The sequence below is a fragment of the Ambystoma mexicanum genome, chromosome 5p, assembly GCF_040938575.1.
Source record: "Ambystoma mexicanum isolate Mex_15411 chromosome 5p, UKY_AmexF1_1, whole genome shotgun sequence".
NCBI classification, from domain to species: domain Eukaryota; kingdom Metazoa; phylum Chordata; class Amphibia; order Caudata; family Ambystomatidae; genus Ambystoma; species Ambystoma mexicanum.
In genome coordinates, this window is record NC_090930.1 from 37,239,285 (window position 1) to 37,259,675 (window position 20,391).

Genomic DNA, 20,391 nt, shown 5'->3' on the forward strand with positions numbered 1-20,391 from the left:
CCATCTCAGTGTGTCCATCTCAGTGTATCCATCTCTGTGTATCTATCTTTCTATCCATCTCAGTGTATCCATCTCAGTGTATCCATCTCAGTGTGTCCATCTCAGTGTATCCATCTCTGTGTATCTATCTTTCTATCTATCCATCTCAGTGTATCCATCTCAGTGTATCCATCTCAGTGTGTCCATCTCAGTGTATCCATCTCAGTGTATCCATCTCAGTGCGTCCATCTCAGTGTATCCATCTCTGTGTATCTATCTTTCTATCCATCTCAGTGTATCCATCTCAGTGTATCCATCTCAGTGTGTCCATCTCAGTGTATCCATCTCTGTGTATCTATCTTTCTATCTATCCATCTCAGTGTATCCATCTCTGTGTATCTATCTTTCTATCTATCCATCTCAGTGTATCCATCTCAGTGTATCCATCTCTGTGTATCTATCTTTCTATCTATCCATCTCAGTGTATCCATCTCAGTGTATCCATCTCAGTGTATCCATCTCTGTGTATCTATCTTTCTATCTATCCATCTCAGTGTATCCATCTCTGTGTATCTATCTTTCTATCTATCCATCTCAGTGTGTCCATCTCAGTGTATCCATCTCTGTGTATCTATCTTTCTATCTATCCATCTCAGTGTATCCATCTCAGTGTATCCATCTCAGTGCATCCATCTCAGTGTATCCATCTCTGTGTATCTATCTTTCTATCCATCTCAGTGTATCCATCTCAGTGTATCCATCTCTGTGTATCTATCTTTCTATCTATCCATCTCAGTGTATCCATCTCAGTGTATCCATCTCAGTGTGTCCATCTCAGTGTATCCTTCTCTGTGTATCTATCTTTCTATCTATCCATCTCAGTGTATCCATCTCTGTGTATCTATCTTTCTATCTATCCATCTCAGTGTATCCATCTCAGTGTATCCATCTCAGTGTGTCCATCTCAGTGTATCCATCTCTGTGTATCTACCTTTCTATCCATCTCAGTGTATCCATCTCAGTGTGTCCATCTCAGTGTATCTATCTATCTATCCATCTCAGTGTATCCATCTCAGTGTGTCCATCTCAGTGTATCTATCTATCTATCTATCTATCTATCTATCTATCTATCTATCTATCTATCTATTTATCCATCTCAGTGTATCCATCTCTGTGCATCCATCTCAGTGTATCCATCTCAGTGTATCCATCTCAGTGTGTCCATCTCAGTGTATCCATCTCAGTGTATCCATCTCAGTGTATCCATCTCAGTGTATCCATCTCTGTGTACCTATCTTTCTATTTATCCATCTCAGTGTATCCATCTCTGTGTATCTATCTTTCTATCTATCCATCTCAGTGTATCCATCTCTGTGTATCTATCTTTCTAGCTATCCATCTCAGTGTATCCATCTCGGTGTATCCATCTCAGTGTGTCCATCTCAGTGTATCCATCTGTGTGTATCTATCTTTCTATCCATCTCAGTGTATCCATCTCAGTGTGTCCATCTCAGTGTATCTTTCTATCTATCCATCTCAGTGTATCCATCTCAGTGTATCCATCTCAGTGTGTCCATCTCAGTGTATCCATCTCAGTGTATCCATCTCAGTGCGTCCATCTCAGTGTATCCATCTCTGTGTATCTATCTTTCTATCCATCTCAGTGTATCCATCTCAATGTATCCATCTCAGTGTGTCCATCTCAGTGTATCCATCTCTGTGTATCTATCTTTCTATCTATCCATCTCAGTGTATCCATCTCTGTGTATCTATCTTTCTATCTATCCATCTCAGTGTATCCATCTCAGTGTATCCATCTCTGTGTATCTATCTTTCTATCTATCCATCTCAGTGTATCCATCTCAGTGTATCCATCTCAGTGTATCCATCTCTGTGTATCTATCTTTCTATCTATCCATCTCAGTGTATCCATCTCTGTGTATCTATCTTTCTATCTATCCATCTCAGTGTGTCCATCTCAGTGTATCCATCTCTGTGTATCTATCTTTCTATCTATCCATCTCAGTGTATCCATCTCAGTGTATCCATCTCAGTGCATCCATCTCAGTGTATCCATCTCTGTGTATCTATCTTTCTATCCATCTCAGTGTATCCATCTCAGTGTATCCATTTCTGTCTGTGTATCTATCTTTCTATCTATCCATCTCAGTGTATCCATCTCAGTGTATCCATCTCATTGCGTCCATCTCAGTGTATCCATCTCTGTGTATCTATCTTTCTATCCATCTCAGTGTGTCCATCTCAGTGTATCCTTCTCTGTGTATCTATCTTTCTATCTATCCATCTCAGTGTATCCATCTCTGTGTATCTATCTTTCTATCTATCCATCTCAGTGTATCCATCTCAGTGTATCCATCTCAGTGTGTCCATCTCAGTGTATCCATCTCTGTGTATCTACCTTTCTATCCATCTCAGTGTATCCATCTCAGTGTGTCCATCTCAGTGTATCTATCTATCTATCCATCTCAGTGTATCCATCTCAGTGTGTCCATCTCAGTGTATCTATCTATCTATCTATCTATCTATCTATCTATCTATCTATCTATTTATCCATCTCAGTGTATCCATCTCTGTGCATCCATCTCAGTGTATCCATCTCAGTGTATCCATCTCAGTGTGTCCATCTCAGTGTATCCATCTCAGTGTATCCATCTCAGTGTATCCATCTCAGTGTATCCATCTCTGTGTACCTATCTTTCTATTTATCCATCTCAGTGTATCCATCTCTGTGTATCTATCTTTCTATCTATCCATCTCAGTGTATCCATCTCTGTGTATCTATCTTTCTAGCTATCCATCTCAGTGTATCCATCTCGGTGTATCCATCTCAGTGTGTCCATCTCAGTGTATCCATCTGTGTGTATCTATCTTTCTATCCATCTCAGTGTATCCATCTCAGTGTGTCCATCTCAGTGTATCTATCTATCTATCCATCTCAATGTATCCATCTCAGTGTGTCCATCTCAGTGTATCTATCTATCTATCTATCTATCTATCTATCTATCTATCTATCTATCTATCTATCTATCTATCCATCTCAGTGTATCCATCTATGTGCATCCATCTCAGTGTATCCATCTCAGTGTATCCATCTCAGTGTATCCATCTCAGTGTGTCCATCTCTGTGTATCTATCTATCTATCCATCTCAGTGTATCCATCTCAGTGTATCCATCTCAGTGTATCCATCTCTGTGTATCTATCTTTCTATCTATCCATCTCCGTGTATCCATCTCAGTGTATCCATCTCAGTGTATCTATCTTTCTATCTATCCATCTCAGTGTATCCATCTCAGTGTATCCATCTCAGTGTATCCATCTCTGTGTATCCAACTCAGTGTATCCATCTCTGTGTATCTATCTTTCTATCTATCCATCTCAGTGTATCCATCTCAGTGTATCCATCTCAGTGTATCCATCTCAGTGTATCCAACTCAGTGTATCCATCTCTGTGTATCCAACTCAGTGTATCCATCTCTGTGTATCTATCTTTCTATCTATCCATCTCAGTGTATCCATCTCAGTGTATCCATCTCTGTGTATCTATCTTTCTATCTATCCATCTCAGTGTATCCATCTCAGTGTATCCATCTCATTGCGTCCATCTCAGTGTATCCATCTCTGTGTATCTATCTTTCTATCCATCTCAGTGTATCCATCTCAGTGTATCCATCTCAGTGTGTCCATCTCAGTGTATCCTTCTCTGTGTATCTATCTTTCTATCTATCCATCTCAGTGTATCCATCTCTGTGTATCTATCTTTCTATCTATCCATCTCAGTGTATCCATCTCAGTGTATCCATCTCAGTGTGTCCATCTCAGTGTATCCATCTCTGTGTATCTACCTTTCTATCCATCTCAGTGTATCCATCTCAGTGTGTCCATCTCAGTGTATCTATCTATCTATCCATCTCAGTGTATCCATCTCAGTGTGTCCATCTCAGTGTATCTATCTATCTATCTATCTATCTATCTATCTATCTATTTATCCATCTCAGTGTATCCATCTCAGTGTATCCAACTCAGTGTATCCATCTCTGTGTATCTATCTTTCTATCTATCCATCTCAGTGTATCCATCTCAGTGTATCCATCTCAGTGTATCCATCTCTGTGTATCTATCTTTCTATCTATCCATCTCCGTGTATCCATCTCAGTGTATCCATCTCAGTGTATCCATCTCTGTGTATGTATCTTTCTATCTATCCATCTCAGTGTATCCATCTCAGTGTATCCATCTCAGTGTATCCATCTCTGTGTATCCAACTCAGTGTATCCATCTCTGTGTATCTATCTTTCTATCTATCCATCTCAGTGTATCCATCTCAGTGTATCCATCTCAGTGTATGCATCTCTGTGTATCTATCTTTCTATCTATCCATCTAAGTGTATCCATCTCAGTGTATCCATCTCTGTGTATCTATCTTTCTATCTATCCATCTCAGTGTATCCATCTCAGTGTATCCATCTCTGTGTATCTATCTCTGTGTATCCATCTCAGTCTATCCATCTCAGTGTATCCATCTCTGTGTATCCATCTCAGTGTATCCAACTCAGTGTATCTATCTTTCTATCTATCCATCTCAGTGTATCCATCTCTGTGCATCCATCTCAGTGTATCCATCTCAGTGTATCCATCTCTGTGTACCTATCTTTCTATCTATCCATCTCAGTGTATCCATCTCTGTGTATCTATCTTTCTAGCTATCCATCTCAGTGTATCCATCTCTGTGTATCCATCTCAGTGTATCCAACTCAGTGTATCTATCTTTCTATCTATCCATCTCAGTGTATCCATCTCAGTGTATCCATCGCAGTGTATCCATCTCTGTGTATCTATCTTTCTATCTATCCATCTCAGTGTATCCATCTCAGTGTATCCATCTCAGTGTATCCATCTCTGTGTATCTATCTTTCTATCTATCCATCTCAGTGTATCCATCTCAGTGTATCCATCTCTGTGTATCTATCTTTCTATCTATCCATCTCAGTGTATCCATCTCAGTGTATCCATCTCAGTGTATCCATCTCTGTGTATCTATCTTTCTATCTATCCATCTCCGTGTATCCATCTCAGTGTTTCCATCTCAGTGTATCCATCTCAGTGTATCTATCTTTCTATCTATCCATCTCAGTGTATCCATCTCTGTGTATCCATCTCAGTGTATCCAACTCAGTGTATCTATCTTTCTATCTATCCATCTCAGTGTATCCATCTCAGTGTATCCATCTCTGTGTATCCATCTCAGTGTATCCATCTCTGTGTATCTATCTTTCTATCTATCCATCTCAGTGTATCCATCTTTGTATATCCATCTCAGTGTATCCATCTCTGTGTATCTATCTTTCTATCTATCCATCTCAGTTTATCCATCTCTGCGTATCTATCTATCTATCTATCCATCTCAGTGTATCCATCTCAGTGTATCCATCTCAGTGTATCCATCTCTGTGTATCCATCTCTGTGTATCTATCTTTCTATCTATCCATCTCAGTGTTGTCCATCTCAGTGTATCCATCTCTGTGTATCTATCTTTCTATCTATCCATCTCTGTGTATCCATCTCAGTGTATCCATCTCAGTGTATCCATCTCAGTGTATCCATCTCTGTGTATCTATCTTTCTATCTATCCATCTCTGTGCATCCATCTCTGTGTATCCATCTCAGTGTATCCATCTCAGTGTATTCATCTCAGTGTATCCATCTCAGTGTATCCATCTCTGTGTATCTATCTTTCTATCCATCTCAGTGTATCCATCTCAGTGTATCCATCTCTGTGTATCTATCTTTCTATCTATCCATCTCAGTGTATCCATCTCAGTGTATCCATCTCATTGCGTCCATCTCAGTGTATCCATCTCTGTGTATCTATCTTTCTATCCATCTCAGTGTATCCATCTCACTGTATCCATCTCAGTGTGTCCATCTCAGTGTATCCTTCTCTGTGTATCTATCTTTCTATCTATCCATCTCAGTGTATCCATCTCTGTGTATCTATCTTTCTATCTATCCATCTCAGTGTATCCATCTCAGTGTATCCATCTCAGTGTGTCCATCTCAGTGTATCCATCTCTGTGTATCTACCTTTCTATCCATCTCAGTGTATCCATCTCAGTGTATCCATCTCTGTGTATCTATCTTTCTATTTATCCATCTCAGTGTATCCATCTCTGTGTACCTATCTTTCTATTTATCCATCTCAGTGTATCCATCTCAGTGTATCCATCTCGGTGTATCCATCTCAGTGTGTCCATCTCAGTGTATCCATCTCTGTGTATCTATCTTTCTATCCATCTCAGTGTATCCATCTCAGTGTGTCCATCTCAGTGTATCCATCTCAGTGTATTCATCTCAGTGTATCCATCTCGGTGTTTCCATCTCTGTGTATCCATCTCAGTGTGTCCATCTCAGTGTATCCATCTCTGTGTATCTATCTTTCTATTCATCTCAGTGTATCCATCTCAGTTTATCCATCTCAGTGTGTCCATCTCAGTGTATCCATCTCAGTGTATCCATCTCAGTGTGTCCATCTCAGTGTATCCATCTCTGTGTATCTATCTTTCTATCTATCCATCTCAGTGTATCCATCTCAGTGTATCCATCTCAGTGTGTCCATCTCAGTGTATCCATCTCAGTGTATCCATCTCAGTGCGTCCATCTCAGTGTATCCATCTCTATGTATCTATCTTTCTATCCATCTCAGTGTATCCATCTCAGTGTATCCATCTCAGTGTGTCCATCTCAGTGTATCCATCTCTGTGTATCTATCTTTCTATCTATCCATCTCTGTGTATCCATCTCTGTGTATCCTTCTCAGTGTATCCATCTCAGTGGATCCATCTCTGTTTATCTATCTTTCTATCTATCCATCTCTGTGTATCCATCTCTGTGTATCCATCTCAGTGTATCCATCTCAGTGTATTCATCTCAGTGTATCCATCTCAGTGTATCCATCTCAGTGTATCCATCTCTGTGTATCTATCTTTCTATTTATCCATCTCAGTGTATCCATCTCAGTGTATCCATCTCAGTGTATCCATCTCTGTGTATCTATCTTTCTATCTATCCATCTCAGTGTATCCATCTCAGTGTACCTATCTTTCTATCTATCCATCTCAGTGTATCCATCTCTGTGTATCTATCTTTCTATCTATCCATCTCAGTGTATCCATCTCAGTCTATCCATCTCAGTGTATCCATCTCAGTGTATCCATCTCTGTGTATCTATCTTTCTATCTATCCATCTCTGTGTATCCATCTCAGTGTATCCATCTCAGTGTATTCAACTCAGTGCATCCATCTCAGTGTATCCATCTCTGTGTATCCATCTCAGTGTGTCCATCTCAGTGTATCCATCTCTGTGTATCTATCTTTCTATTCATCTCAGTGTATCCATCTCAGTGTATCCATCTCAGTGTGTCCATCTCAGTGTATCCATCTCAGTGTATCCATCTCAGTGTGTCCATCTCAGTGTATCCATCTCTGTGTATCTATCTTTCTATCCATCTCAGTGTATCCATCTCAGTGTATCCGTCTCAGTGTGTCCATCTCAGTGTAGCCATCTCTGTGTATCTATCTTTCTATCTATCCATCTCAGTGTATCCATCTCAGTGTATCCATCTCAGTGTGTCCATCTCAGTGTATCCATCTCAGTGTATCCATCTCAGTGCGTCCATCTCAGTGTATCCATCTCTGTGTATCTATCTTTCTATCCATCTCAGTGTATCCATCTCAGTGTATCCATCTCAGTGTGTCCATCTCAGTGTATCCATCTCTGTGTATCTATCTTTCTATCTATCCATCTCAGTGTATCCATCTCTGTGTATCTATCTTTCTATCTATCCATCTCAATGTATCCATCTCAGTGTGTCCATCTCAGTGTATCTATCTATCTATCTATCTATCTATCTATCTATCTATCTATCTATCTATCTATCTATCTATCTATCCATCTCAGTGTATCCATCTATGTGCATCCATCTCAGTGTATCCATCTCAGTGTATCCATCTCAGTGTATCCATCTCAGTGTGTCCATCTCTGTGTATCTATCTTTCTATCTATCCATCTCAGTGTATCCATCTCAGTGTATCCATCTCAGTGTATCCATCTCTGTGTATCCATCTCAGTGTGTCCCTATCTGTGTATCTATCTTTCTATCTATCCATCTCAGTTTATCCATCTCTGTGTATCCATCTCAGTGTATCCAACTCAGTGTATCCATCTCTGTGTATCCAACTCAGTGTATCCATCTCTGTGTATCTATCTTTCTATCTATCCATCTCAGTGTATCCATCTCAGTGTATCCATCTCAGTGTATCCATCTCTGTGTATCTATCTTTCTATCTATCCATCTCCGTGTATCCATCTCAGTGTATCCATCTCAGTGTATCCATCTCTGTGTATCTATCTTTCTATCTATCCATCTCAGTGTATCCATCTCAGTGTATCCATCTCAGTGTATCCATCTCTGTGTATCCAACTCAGTGTATCCATCTCTGTGTATCTATCTTTCTATCTATCCATCTCAGTGTATCCATCTCAGTGTATCCATCTCAGTGTATCCATCTCTGTGTATCTATCTTTCTATCTATCCATCTCAGTGTATCCATCTCAGTGTATCCATCTCTGTGTATCTATCTTTCTATCTATCCATCTCAGTGTATCCATCTCAGTGTATCCATCTCAGTCTATCCATCTCAGTGTATCCATCTCTGTGTATCCATCTCAGTGTATCCAACTCAGTGTATCTATCTTTCTATCTATCCATCTCAGTGTATCCATCTCTGTGCATCCATCTCAGTGTATCCATCTCAGTGTATCCATCTCTGTGTACCTATCTTTCTATCTATCCATCTCAGTGTATCCATCTCTGTGTATCTATCTTTCTAGCTATCCATCTCAGTGTATCCATCTCTGTGTATCCATCTCAGTGTATCCAACTCAGTGTATCTATCTTTCTATCTATCCATCTCAGTGTATCCATCTCAGTGTATCCATCGCAGTGTATCCATCTCTGTGTATCTATCTTTCTATCTATCCATCTCAGTGTATCCATCTCAGTGTATCCATCTCAGTGTATCCATCTCTGTGTATCTATCTTTCTATCTATCCATCTCAGTGTATCCATCTCAGTGTATCCATCTCTGTGTATCTATCTTTCTATCTATCCATCTCAGTGTATCCATCTCAGTGTATCCATCTCAGTGTATCCATCTCTGTGTATCTATCTTTCTATCTATCCATCTCCGTGTATCCATCTCAGTGTTTCCATCTCAGTGTAGTCATCTCAGTGTATCTATCTTTCTATCTATCCATCTCAGTGTATCCATCTCTGTGTATCCATCTCAGTGTATCCAACTCAGTGTATCTATCTTTCTATCTATCCATCTCAGTGTATCCATCTCAGTGTATCCATCTCTGTGTATCCATCTCAGTGTATCCATCTCTGTGTATCTATCTTTCTATCTATCCATCTCAGTGTATCCATCTTTGTATATCCATCTCAGTGTATCCATCTCTGTGTATCTATCTTTCTATCCATCTCAGTGTATCCATCTCAGTGTATCCATCTCAGTGTATCCATCTCTGTGTATCCATCTCTGTGTATCTATCTTTCTATCTATCCATCTCAGTGTTGTCCATCTCAGTGTATCCATCTCTGTGTATCTATCTTTCTATCTATCCATCTCTGTGTATCCATCTCAGTGTATCCATCTCAGTGTATCCATCTCAGTGTATCCATCTCTGTGTATCTATCTTTCTATCTATCCATCTCTGTGCATCCATCTCTGTGTATCCATCTCAGTGTATCCATCTCAGTGTATTCATCTCAGTGTATCCATCTCAGTGTATCCATCTCAGTGTATCCATCTCTGTGTATCTATCTGTCTATCTATCCATATCAGTGTATTCATCTCTGTGTATCTATCTTTCTATCTATCCATCTCTGTGTATCCATCTCAGTGTATCCATCTCAGTGTATTCATCTCAGTGTATCCATCTCAGTGTATCCATCTCAGTGTATCCATCTCTGTGTATCTATCTTTCTATCTATCCATCTCAGTGTATCCATCTCAGTGTATCCATCTCAGTGTATCCATCTCAGTGTATCCATCTCTGTGTATCTATCTTTCTATCTATCCATCTCTGTGTATCCATCTCTGTGTATCCATCTCAGTGTATACATCTCAGTGTATTCATCTCAGTGTATCCATCTCAGTGTATCCATCTCTGTGTATCCCTCTCAGTGTATCCATCTCAGTGTATCCATCTCTGTGTACCTATCTTTCTATCTATCCATCTCAGTGTATTCATCTCTGTGTATCTATCTTTCTATCTATCCATCTCTGTGTATCCATCTCAGTGTATCCATCTCAGTGTATCCATCTCTGTGTATCCATCTCTGTGTATCTATCTTTCTATCTATCCATCTCAGTGTATCCATCTCAGTGTATCCATCTCTGTGTATCTATCTTTCTATCTATCCATCTCAGTGTATCCTTCTCAGTGTATCCATTTCAGTGTATCCATCTCTGTGTATCTATCTTTCTATCTATCCATCACAGTGTATCCATCTTTGTGTATCTATCTTTCTATCTATCCATCTCAGCGTATCCATCTCAGTGTATCTATCTTTCTATCTATCCATCTCAGTGTATCCATCTCTGTGTATCTATCTTTCTATCTATCCATCTCAGTGTATCCATCTCTGTGTATCTATCTTTCTATCTATCCATCTCAGTGTATCCATCTCAGTGTATCCATCTCAGTGTATCCATCTCTGTGTACCTATCTTTCTATCTATCCATCTCAGTGTATCCATCTCTGTGTATCTATCTTTCAATCTATCCATCTCAGTGTATCCATCTCTGTGTATCTATCTTTCTATCTATCCATCTCTGTGTATCCATCTCTGTGTATCCATCTCAGTGTATCCATCTCAGTGAATTCATCTCAGTGTATCCATCTCAGTGTATCCATCTCAGTGTATCCATCTCTGTGTATCTATCTTTCTATCCATCTCAGTGTATCCATCTCAGTGTATCCATCTCAGTGTATCCATCTCTGTGTATCTATCTTTCTATCTATCCATCTCAGTGTATCCATCTAAGTGTGTCCATCTTAGTGTATCCATCTCAGTGTATCCATCTCTGTGTATCTATCTTTCTATCTATTCATCTCTGTGTATCCATCTCTGTGTATCCATCTCAGTGTATACATCTAAGTGTATTCATCTCAGTGTATCCATCTCAGTGTATCCATATCAGTGTATCCATCTCAGTGTATCCATCTCTGTGTACCTATCTTTCTATCTATCCATCTCAGTGTATCCATCTCTGTGTATCTATCCTTCTATCTATCCATCTCAGTGTATCCATCTCTGTGTATCTATCTTTCTATCTATCCATCTCTGTGTATCCATCTCAGTGTATCCATCTCAGTGTATCCATCTCAGTGTATCCATCTCTGTGTATATATCTTTCTATCTATCCATCTCAGTGTATCCATGTCAGTGTATCCATCTCAGTGTATCCATCTCTGTGTATCTATCTTTCTATATATCCATCTCAGTGTATCCATCTTTGTGTATCTATCTTTCTATCTATCCATCTCAGTGTATCCATCTCAGTGTATCCATCTCAGTGTATCCATCTCTGTGTATATATCTTTCTATCTATCCATCTCAGTGTATCCATCTCTGTGTATCTATATTTCTATCTATCCATCTCAGTGTATCCATCTCTGTGTATCTATCTTTCTATCTATCCATCTCAGTGTATCCATCTCTGTGTATCTATCTTTCTATCTATCCATCTCTGTGTATCCATCTCTGTGTATCCATCTCAGTGTATCCATCTCAGTGTATTCATCTCAGTGTATCCATCTCAGTGTATCCATCTCTGTGTATCTATCTCTGTGTATCTATCTTTCTATCCATCTCAGTGTATCCATCTCAGTGTATCCATCTCAGTGTATCCATCTCTGTGTATCTATCTTTCTATCTATCCATCTCTGTGTATCCATTTCTGTGTATCCTTCTCAGTGTATCCATCTCAGTGTATCCATCTATGTGTATCTATCTTTCTATCTATCCATCTCTGTGTATCCATCTCTGTGTATCCATCCCAGTGTATCCATCTCAGTGTATTCATCTCAGTGTATCCATCTCAGTGTATCCATCTCAGTGTATCCATCTCTGTGTATCTATCTTTCTATCTATCCATCTCAGTGTATCCATCTCAGTGTATCCATCTCAGTGTATCCATCTCTGTGTATCTATCTTTCTATCTATCCATCTCAGTGTATCCATCTCAGTGTATCCATCTCAGTGTATCTATCTTTCTATCTATCCATCTCAGTGTATCCATCTTTGTGTATCTATCTTTCTATCTATCCATCTCAGTGTATCCATCTCAGTGTATCCATCTAGGTGTATCCATCTCTGTGTATCTATCTTTCTATCTATCCATCTCAGTGTATCCATCTCTGTGTATCTATCTTTCTATCTATCCATCTCAGTGTATCCATCTCAGTGTATCCATCTCAGTGTATCCATCTCTGTGTACCTATCTTTCTATCTATCCATCTCAGTGTATCCATCTCTGTGTATCTATCTTTCTATCTATCCATCTCAGTGTATCCATCTCTGTGTATCTATCTTTCTATCTATCCATCTCTGTGTATCCATCTCTGTGTATCCATCTCAGCGTATCCATCTCAGTGTATCCATCTCAGTGTATCCATCACAGTGTATCCATCTCTGTGTATCTATCTTTCTATCCATCTCAGTGTATCCATCTCAGTGTATCCATCTCAGTGTATCCATCTCTGTGTATCTATCTTTCTATCTATCCATCTCTGTGTATCCATCTCTGTGTATCCTTCTCAGTGTATCCATCTCAGTGTACCTATCTTTCTATCTATCCATCTCAGTGTATCCATCTCTGTGTATCTATCTTTCTATCTATCCATCTCAGTGTATCCATCTCTGTGTATCTATCTTTCTATCTATCCATCTCTGTGTATCCATCTCTGTGTATCCATCTCAGCGTATCCATCTCAGTGTATCCATCTCAGTGTATCCATCACAGTGTATCCATCTCTGTGTATCTATCTTTCTATCCATCTCAGTGTATCCATCTCAGTGTATCCATCTCAGTGTATCCATCTCTGTGTATCTATCTTTCTATCTATCCATCTCAGTGTATCCATCTCAGTGTACCTATCTTTCTATCTATCCATCTCAGTGTATCCATCTCTGTGTATCTATCTTTCTATCTATCCATCTCAGTGTATCCATCTCTGTGTATCTATCTTTCTATCTATCCATCTCTGTGTATCCATCTCAGTGTATCCATCTCAGTGTATTCATCTCAGTGTATCCATCTCAGTGTATCCATCTCAGTGTATCCATCTCTGTGTATCTATCTTTCTATCCATCTCAGTGTATCCATCTCAGTGTATCCATCTCAGTGTATCCATCTCTGTGTATCTATCTTTCTATCTATCCATCTCTGTGTATCCATCTCTGTGTATCCTTCTCAGTGTATCCATCTCAGTGTATCCATCTCTGTGTATCTATCTTTCTATCTACCCATCTCTGTGTATCCATCTCTGTGTATCCATCTCAGTGTATCCATCTCAGTGTATTCATCTCAGTGTATCCATCTCAGTGTATCCATCTCAGTGTATCCATCTCTGTGTATCTATCTTTCTATCTATCCATCTCAGTGTATCCATCTCAGTGTATCCATCTCAGTGTATCTATCTTTCTATCTATCCATCTCAGTGTATCCATCTCAGTGTATCCATCTCTGTGTATCTATCTTTCTATCTATCCATCTCATTGTATCCATCTTTGTGTATCTATCTTTCTATCTATCCATCTCAGTGTATCCATCTCAGTGTATCCATCTCAGTGTATCCATCTCTGTGTATCTATCTTTCTATCTATCCATCTCAGTGTATCCATCTCTGTGTATCTATCTTTCTATCTATCCATCTCAGTGTATCCATCTCTGTGTATCTATCTTTCTATCTATCCATCTCAGTGTATCCATCTCAGTGTATCCATCTCTGTGTACCTATCTTTCTATCTATCCATCTCAGTGTATCCATCTCAGTGTATCCATCTCAGTGTATCCATCTCTGTGTATCTATATTTCTATCTATCCATCTCTGTGTATCCATCTCTGTGTATCCATCTCAGTGTATCCATCTCAGTGTATTCATCTCAGTGTATCCATCTCAGTGTATCCATCTCAGTGTATTCATCTCAGTGTATCCATCTCAGTGTATCCATCTCAGTGTATACATCTCAGTGTATTCATCTCAGTGTATCCATCTCAGTGTATCCATCTCAGTGTATCCATCTCTGTGTTTCTATCTTTCTATCTATCCATCTCAGTGTATCCATCTCAGTGTATCCATCTCAGTGTATCCATCTCTGTGTATCTATCTTTCTATCTATCCATCTCAGTGTATCCATCTCAGTGTATCCATCTCAGTGTATCCATCTCTGCGTACCTATCTTTCTATCTATCCATCTCAGTGTATCCATCTCAGTGTATCCATCTCAGTGTATCCATCTCAGTGTATCCATCTCTGAGTATCTATCTTTCTATCCATCTCAGTGTATCCATCTCAGTGTATCCATCTCAGTGTATCCATCTCAGTGTATTCATCTCAGTGTATTCATCTCAGTGTATCCATCTCAGTGTATACATCTCAGTGTATTCATCTCAGTGTATCCATCTCAGTGTATCCATCTCAGTGTATCCATCTCTGTGTATCTATCTTTCTATCTATCCATCTCAGTGTATCCATCTCAGTGTATCCATCTCTGTGTATCTATCTTTCTATCTATCCATCTCAGTGTATCCATCTCAGTGTATCCATCTCTGTGTATCTATATTTCTATCTATCCATCTCAGGGTATCCATCTCAGTGTATCCATCTCAGTGTATCCATCTCTGTGTATCTATCTTTCTATCTATCCATCTCAGTGTATCCATCTCAGTGTATCCATCTCAGTGTATCCATCTCTGTGTATCTATCTTTCTATCTATCCATCTCTGTGTATCCATCTCCGTGTATCCATCTCAGTGTATCCATCTCAGTGTATCCATCTCAGTGTATCCATCTCAGTGTATCCATCTCTGTGTATCTATCTTTCTATCTATCCATCTCAGTGTATCCATCTCAGTGTATCCATCTCAGTGTATCCATCTCTGTGTATCTATCTTTCTATCTATCCATCTCTGTGTATCCATCTCCGTGTATCCATCTCAGTGTATCCATCTCAGTGTATCCATCTCAGTGTATCCATCTCAGTGTATCCATCTCTGTGTACCTATCTTTCTATCTATCCATCTCAGTTTATCCATCTCTGTGTATCTATCTTTCTATCTATCCATCTCTGTGTATCCATCTCAGTGTATCCATCTCAGTGTATCCATCTCAGTGTATCCATCTCTGTGTATCTATCTTTCTATCTATCCATCTCAGTGTATCCATCTCAGTGTATCCATCTCAGTGTATCCATCTCTGTGTATCTATCTTTCTATATATCCATCTCAGTGTATCCATCTTTGTGTATCTATCTTTCTATCTATCCATCTCAGTGTATCCATCTCAGTGTATCCATCTCAGTGTGTCCATCTCTGTGTATCAATCTTTCTATCTATCCATCTCAGTGTATCCATCTCAGTGTATCTATCTTTCTATCTATCCATCTCAGTGTATCCATCTCTGTGTATCTATCTTTCTATCTATCCATCTCAGTGTATCTATCTCAGTGTATCCATCTCAGTGTATCCATCTCTGTGTACCTATCTTTCTATCTATCCATCTCTGTGTATCCATCTCTGTGTATCCATCTCAGTGTATCCATCTCAGTGTATTCATCTCAGTGTATCCATCTCAGTGTATCCATCTCAGTGTATTCATCTCAGTGTATCCATCTCAGTGTATCCATCTCAGTGTATACATCTCAGTGTATTCATCTCAGTGTATCCATCTCAGTGTATCCATCTCAGTGTATCCATCTCTGTGTATCTATCTTTCTATCTATCCATCTCAGTGTATCCATCTCAGTGTATCCATCTCAGTGTATCCATCTCTGTGTATCTATCTTTCTATCTATCCATCTCAGTGTATCCATCTCAGTGTATCCATCTCAGTGTATCCATCTCTGTGTACCTATCTTTCTATCTATCCATCTCAGTGTATCCATCTCAGTGTATCCATCTCAGTGTATCCATCTCAGTGTATCCATCTCAGTGTATATATCTTTCTATCTATCCATCTCAGTGTATCCATGTCAGTGTATCCATCTCAGTGTATCCATCTCTGTGTATCTATCTTTCTATATATCCATCTCAGTGTATCCATCTTTGTGTATCTATCTTTCTATCTATCCATCTCAGTGTATCCATCTCAGTGTATCCATCTCAGTGTATCCATCTCTGTGTATCTATCTTTCTATCTATCCATCTCAGTGTATCCATCTCTGTGTATCTATATTTCTATCTATCCATCTCAGTGTATCCATCTCTGTGTATCTATCTTTCTATCTATCCATCTCAGTGTATCCATCTCTGTGTATCTATCTTTCTATCTATCCATCTCTGTGTATCCATCTCTGTGTATCCATCTCAGTGTATCCATCTCAGTGTATTCATCTCAGTGTATCCATCTCAGTGTATCCATCTCAGTGTATCCATCTCTGTGTATCTATCTCTGTGTATCTATCTTTCTATCCATCTCAGTGTATCCATCTCAGTGTATCCATCTCAGTGTATCCATCTCAGTGTATCCATCTCTGTGTATCTATCTTTCTATCTATCCATCTCTGTGTATCCATTTCTGTGTATCCTTCTCAGTGTATCCATCTCAGTGTATCCATCTATGTGTATCTATCTTTCTATCTATCCATCTCTGTGTATCCATCTCTGTGTATCCATCCCAGTGTATCCATCTCAGTGTATTCATCTCAGTGTATCCATCTCAGTGTATCCATCTCAGTGTATCCATCTCTGTGTATCTATCTTTCTATCTATCCATCTCAGTGTATCCATATCAGTGTATCCATCTCAGTGTATCCATCTCTGTGTATCTATCTTTCTATCTATCCATCTCAGTGTATCCATCTCAGTGTATCCATCTCAGTGTATCTATCTTTCTATCTATCCATCTCAGTGTATCCATCTTTGTGTTTCTATCTTTCTATCTATCCATCTCAGTGTATCCATCTCAGTGTATCCATCTAGGTGTATCCATCTCTGTGTATCTATCTTTCTATCTATCCATCTCAGTGTATCCATCTCTGTGTATCTATCTTTCTATCTATCCATCTCAGTGTATCCATCTCAGTGTATCCATCTCAGTGTATCCATCTCTGTGTACCTATCTTTCTATCTATCCATCTCAGTGTATCCATCTCTGTGTATCTATCTTTCTATCTATCCATCTCAGTGTATCCATCTCTCTGTATCTATCTTTCTATCTATCCATCTCTGTGTATCCATCTCTGTGTATCCATCTCAGCGTATCCATCTCAGTGTATCCATCTCAGTGTATCCATCACAGTGTATCCATCTCTGTGTATCTATCTTTCTATCCATCTCAGTGTATCCATCTCAGTGTATCCATCTCAGTGTATCCATCTCTGTGTATCTATCTTTCTATCTATCCATCTCTGTGTATCCATCTCTGTGTATCCTTCTCAGTGTATCCATCTCAGTGTATCCATCTCTGTGTACCTATCTTTCTATCTATCCATCTCAGTGTATCCATCTCTGTGTATCTATCTTTCTATCTATCCATCTCAGTGTATCCATCTCTGTGTATCTATCTTTCTATCTATCCATCTCTGTGTATCCATCTCTGTGTATCCATCTCAGCGTATCCATCTCAGTGTATCCATCTCAGTGTATCCATCACAGTGTATCCATCTCTGTGTATCTATCTTTCTATCCATCTCAGTGTATCCATCTCAGTGTATCCATCTCAGTGTATCCATCTCTGTGTATCTATCTTTCTATATATCCATCTCAGTGTATCCATCTCAGTGTACCTATCTTTCTATCTATCCATCTCAGTGTATCCATCTCTGTGTATCTATCTTTCTATCTATCCATCTCAGTGTATCCATCTTTGTGTATCTATCTTTCTATCTATCCATCTCTGTGTATCCATCTCTGTGTATCCATCTCAGTGTATCCATCTCTGTGTATCCTTCTCAGTGTATCCATCTCAGTGTATCCATCTCTGTGTACCTATCTTTCTATCTATCCATCTCAGTGTATCCATCTCTGTGTATCTATCTTTCTATCTATCCATCTCAGTGTATCCATCTCTGTGTATCTATCTTTCTATCTATCCATCTCTGTGTATCCATCTCTGTGTATCCATCTCAGCGTATCCATCTCAGTGTATCCATCTCAGTGTATTCATCTCAGTGTATCCATCTCAGTGTATCCATCTCAGTGTATACATCTCAGTGTATTCATCTCAGTGTATCCATCTCAGTGTATCCATCTCAGTGTATCCATCTCTGTGTATCTATCTTTCTATCTATCCATCTCAGTGTATCCATCTCAGTGTATCCATCTCAGTGTATCCATCTCTGTGTATCTATCTTTCTATCTATCCATCTCAGTGTATCCATCTCTGTGTATCTATCTTTCTATCCATCTCAGTGTATCCATCTCAGTGTATCCATCTCAGTGTATCCATCTCTGTGTATCTATCTTTCTATATATCCATCTCAGTGTATCCATCTCAGTGTACCTATCTTTCTATCTATCCATCTCAGTGTATCCATCTCTGTGTATCTATCTTTCTATCTATCCATCTCAGTGTATCCATCTCTGTGTATCTATCTTTCTATCTATCCATCTCAGTGTATCTATCTCAGTGTATCCATCTCAGTGTATCCATCTCTGTGTACCTATCTTTCTATCTATCCATCTCTGTGTATCCATCTCTGTGTATCCATCTCAGTGTATCCATCTCAGTGTATTCATCTCAGTGTATCCATCTCAGTGTATCCATCTCAGTGTATTCATCTCAGTGTATCCATCTCAGTGTATCCATCTCAGTGTATACATCTCAGTGTATTCATCTCAGTGTATCCATCTCAGTGTATCCATCTCAGTGTATCCATCTCTGTGTATCTATCTTTCTATCTATCCATCTCAGTGTATCCATCTCAGTGTATCCATCTCAGTGTATCCATCTCTGTGTATCTATCTTTCTATCTATCCATCTCAGTGTATCCATCTCAGTGTATCCATCTCAGTGTATCCATCTCTGTGTACCTATCTTTCTATCTATCCATCTCAGTGTATCCATCTCAGTGTATCCATCTCAGTGTATCCATCTCAGTGTATCCATCTCAGTGTATATATCTTTCTATCTATCCATCTCAGTGTATCCATGTCAGTGTATCCATCTCAGTGTATCCATCTCTGTGTATCTATCTTTCTATATATCCATCTCAGTGTATCCATCTTTGTGTATCTATCTTTCTATCTATCCATCTCAGTGTATCCATCTCAGTGTATCCATCTCAGTGTATCCATCTCTGTGTATCTATCTTTCTATCTATCCATCTCAGTGTATCCATCTCTGTGTATCTATATTTCTATCTATCCATCTCAGTGTATCCATCTCTGTGTATCTATCTTTCTATCTATCCATCTCAGTGTATCCATCTCTGTGTATCTATCTTTCTATCTATCCATCTCTGTGTATCCATCTCTGTGTATCCATCTCAGTGTATCCATCTCAGTGTATTCATCTCAGTGTATCCATCTCAGTGTATCCATCTCAGTGTATCCATCTCTGTGTATCTATCTCTGTGTATCTATCTTTCTATCCATCTCAGTGTATCCATCTCAGTGTATCCATCTCAGTGTATCCATCTCAGTGTATCCATCTCTGTGTATCTATCTTTCTATCTATCCATCTCTGTGTATCCATTTCTGTGTATCCTTCTCAGTGTATCCATCTCAGTGTATCCATCTATGTGTATCTATCTTTCTATCTATCCATCTCTGTGTATCCATCTCTGTGTATCCATCCCAGTGTATCCATCTCAGTGTATTCATCTCAGTGTATCCATCTCAGTGTATCCATCTCAGTGTATCCATCTCTGTGTATCTATCTTTCTATCTATCCATCTCAGTGTATCCATATCAGTGTATCCATCTCAGTGTATCCATCTCTGTGTATCTATCTTTCTATCTATCCATCTCAGTGTATCCATCTCAGTGTATCCATCTCAGTGTATCTATCTTTCTATCTATCCATCTCAGTGTATCCATCTTTGTGTTTCTATCTTTCTATCTATCCATCTCAGTGTATCCATCTCAGTGTATCCATCTA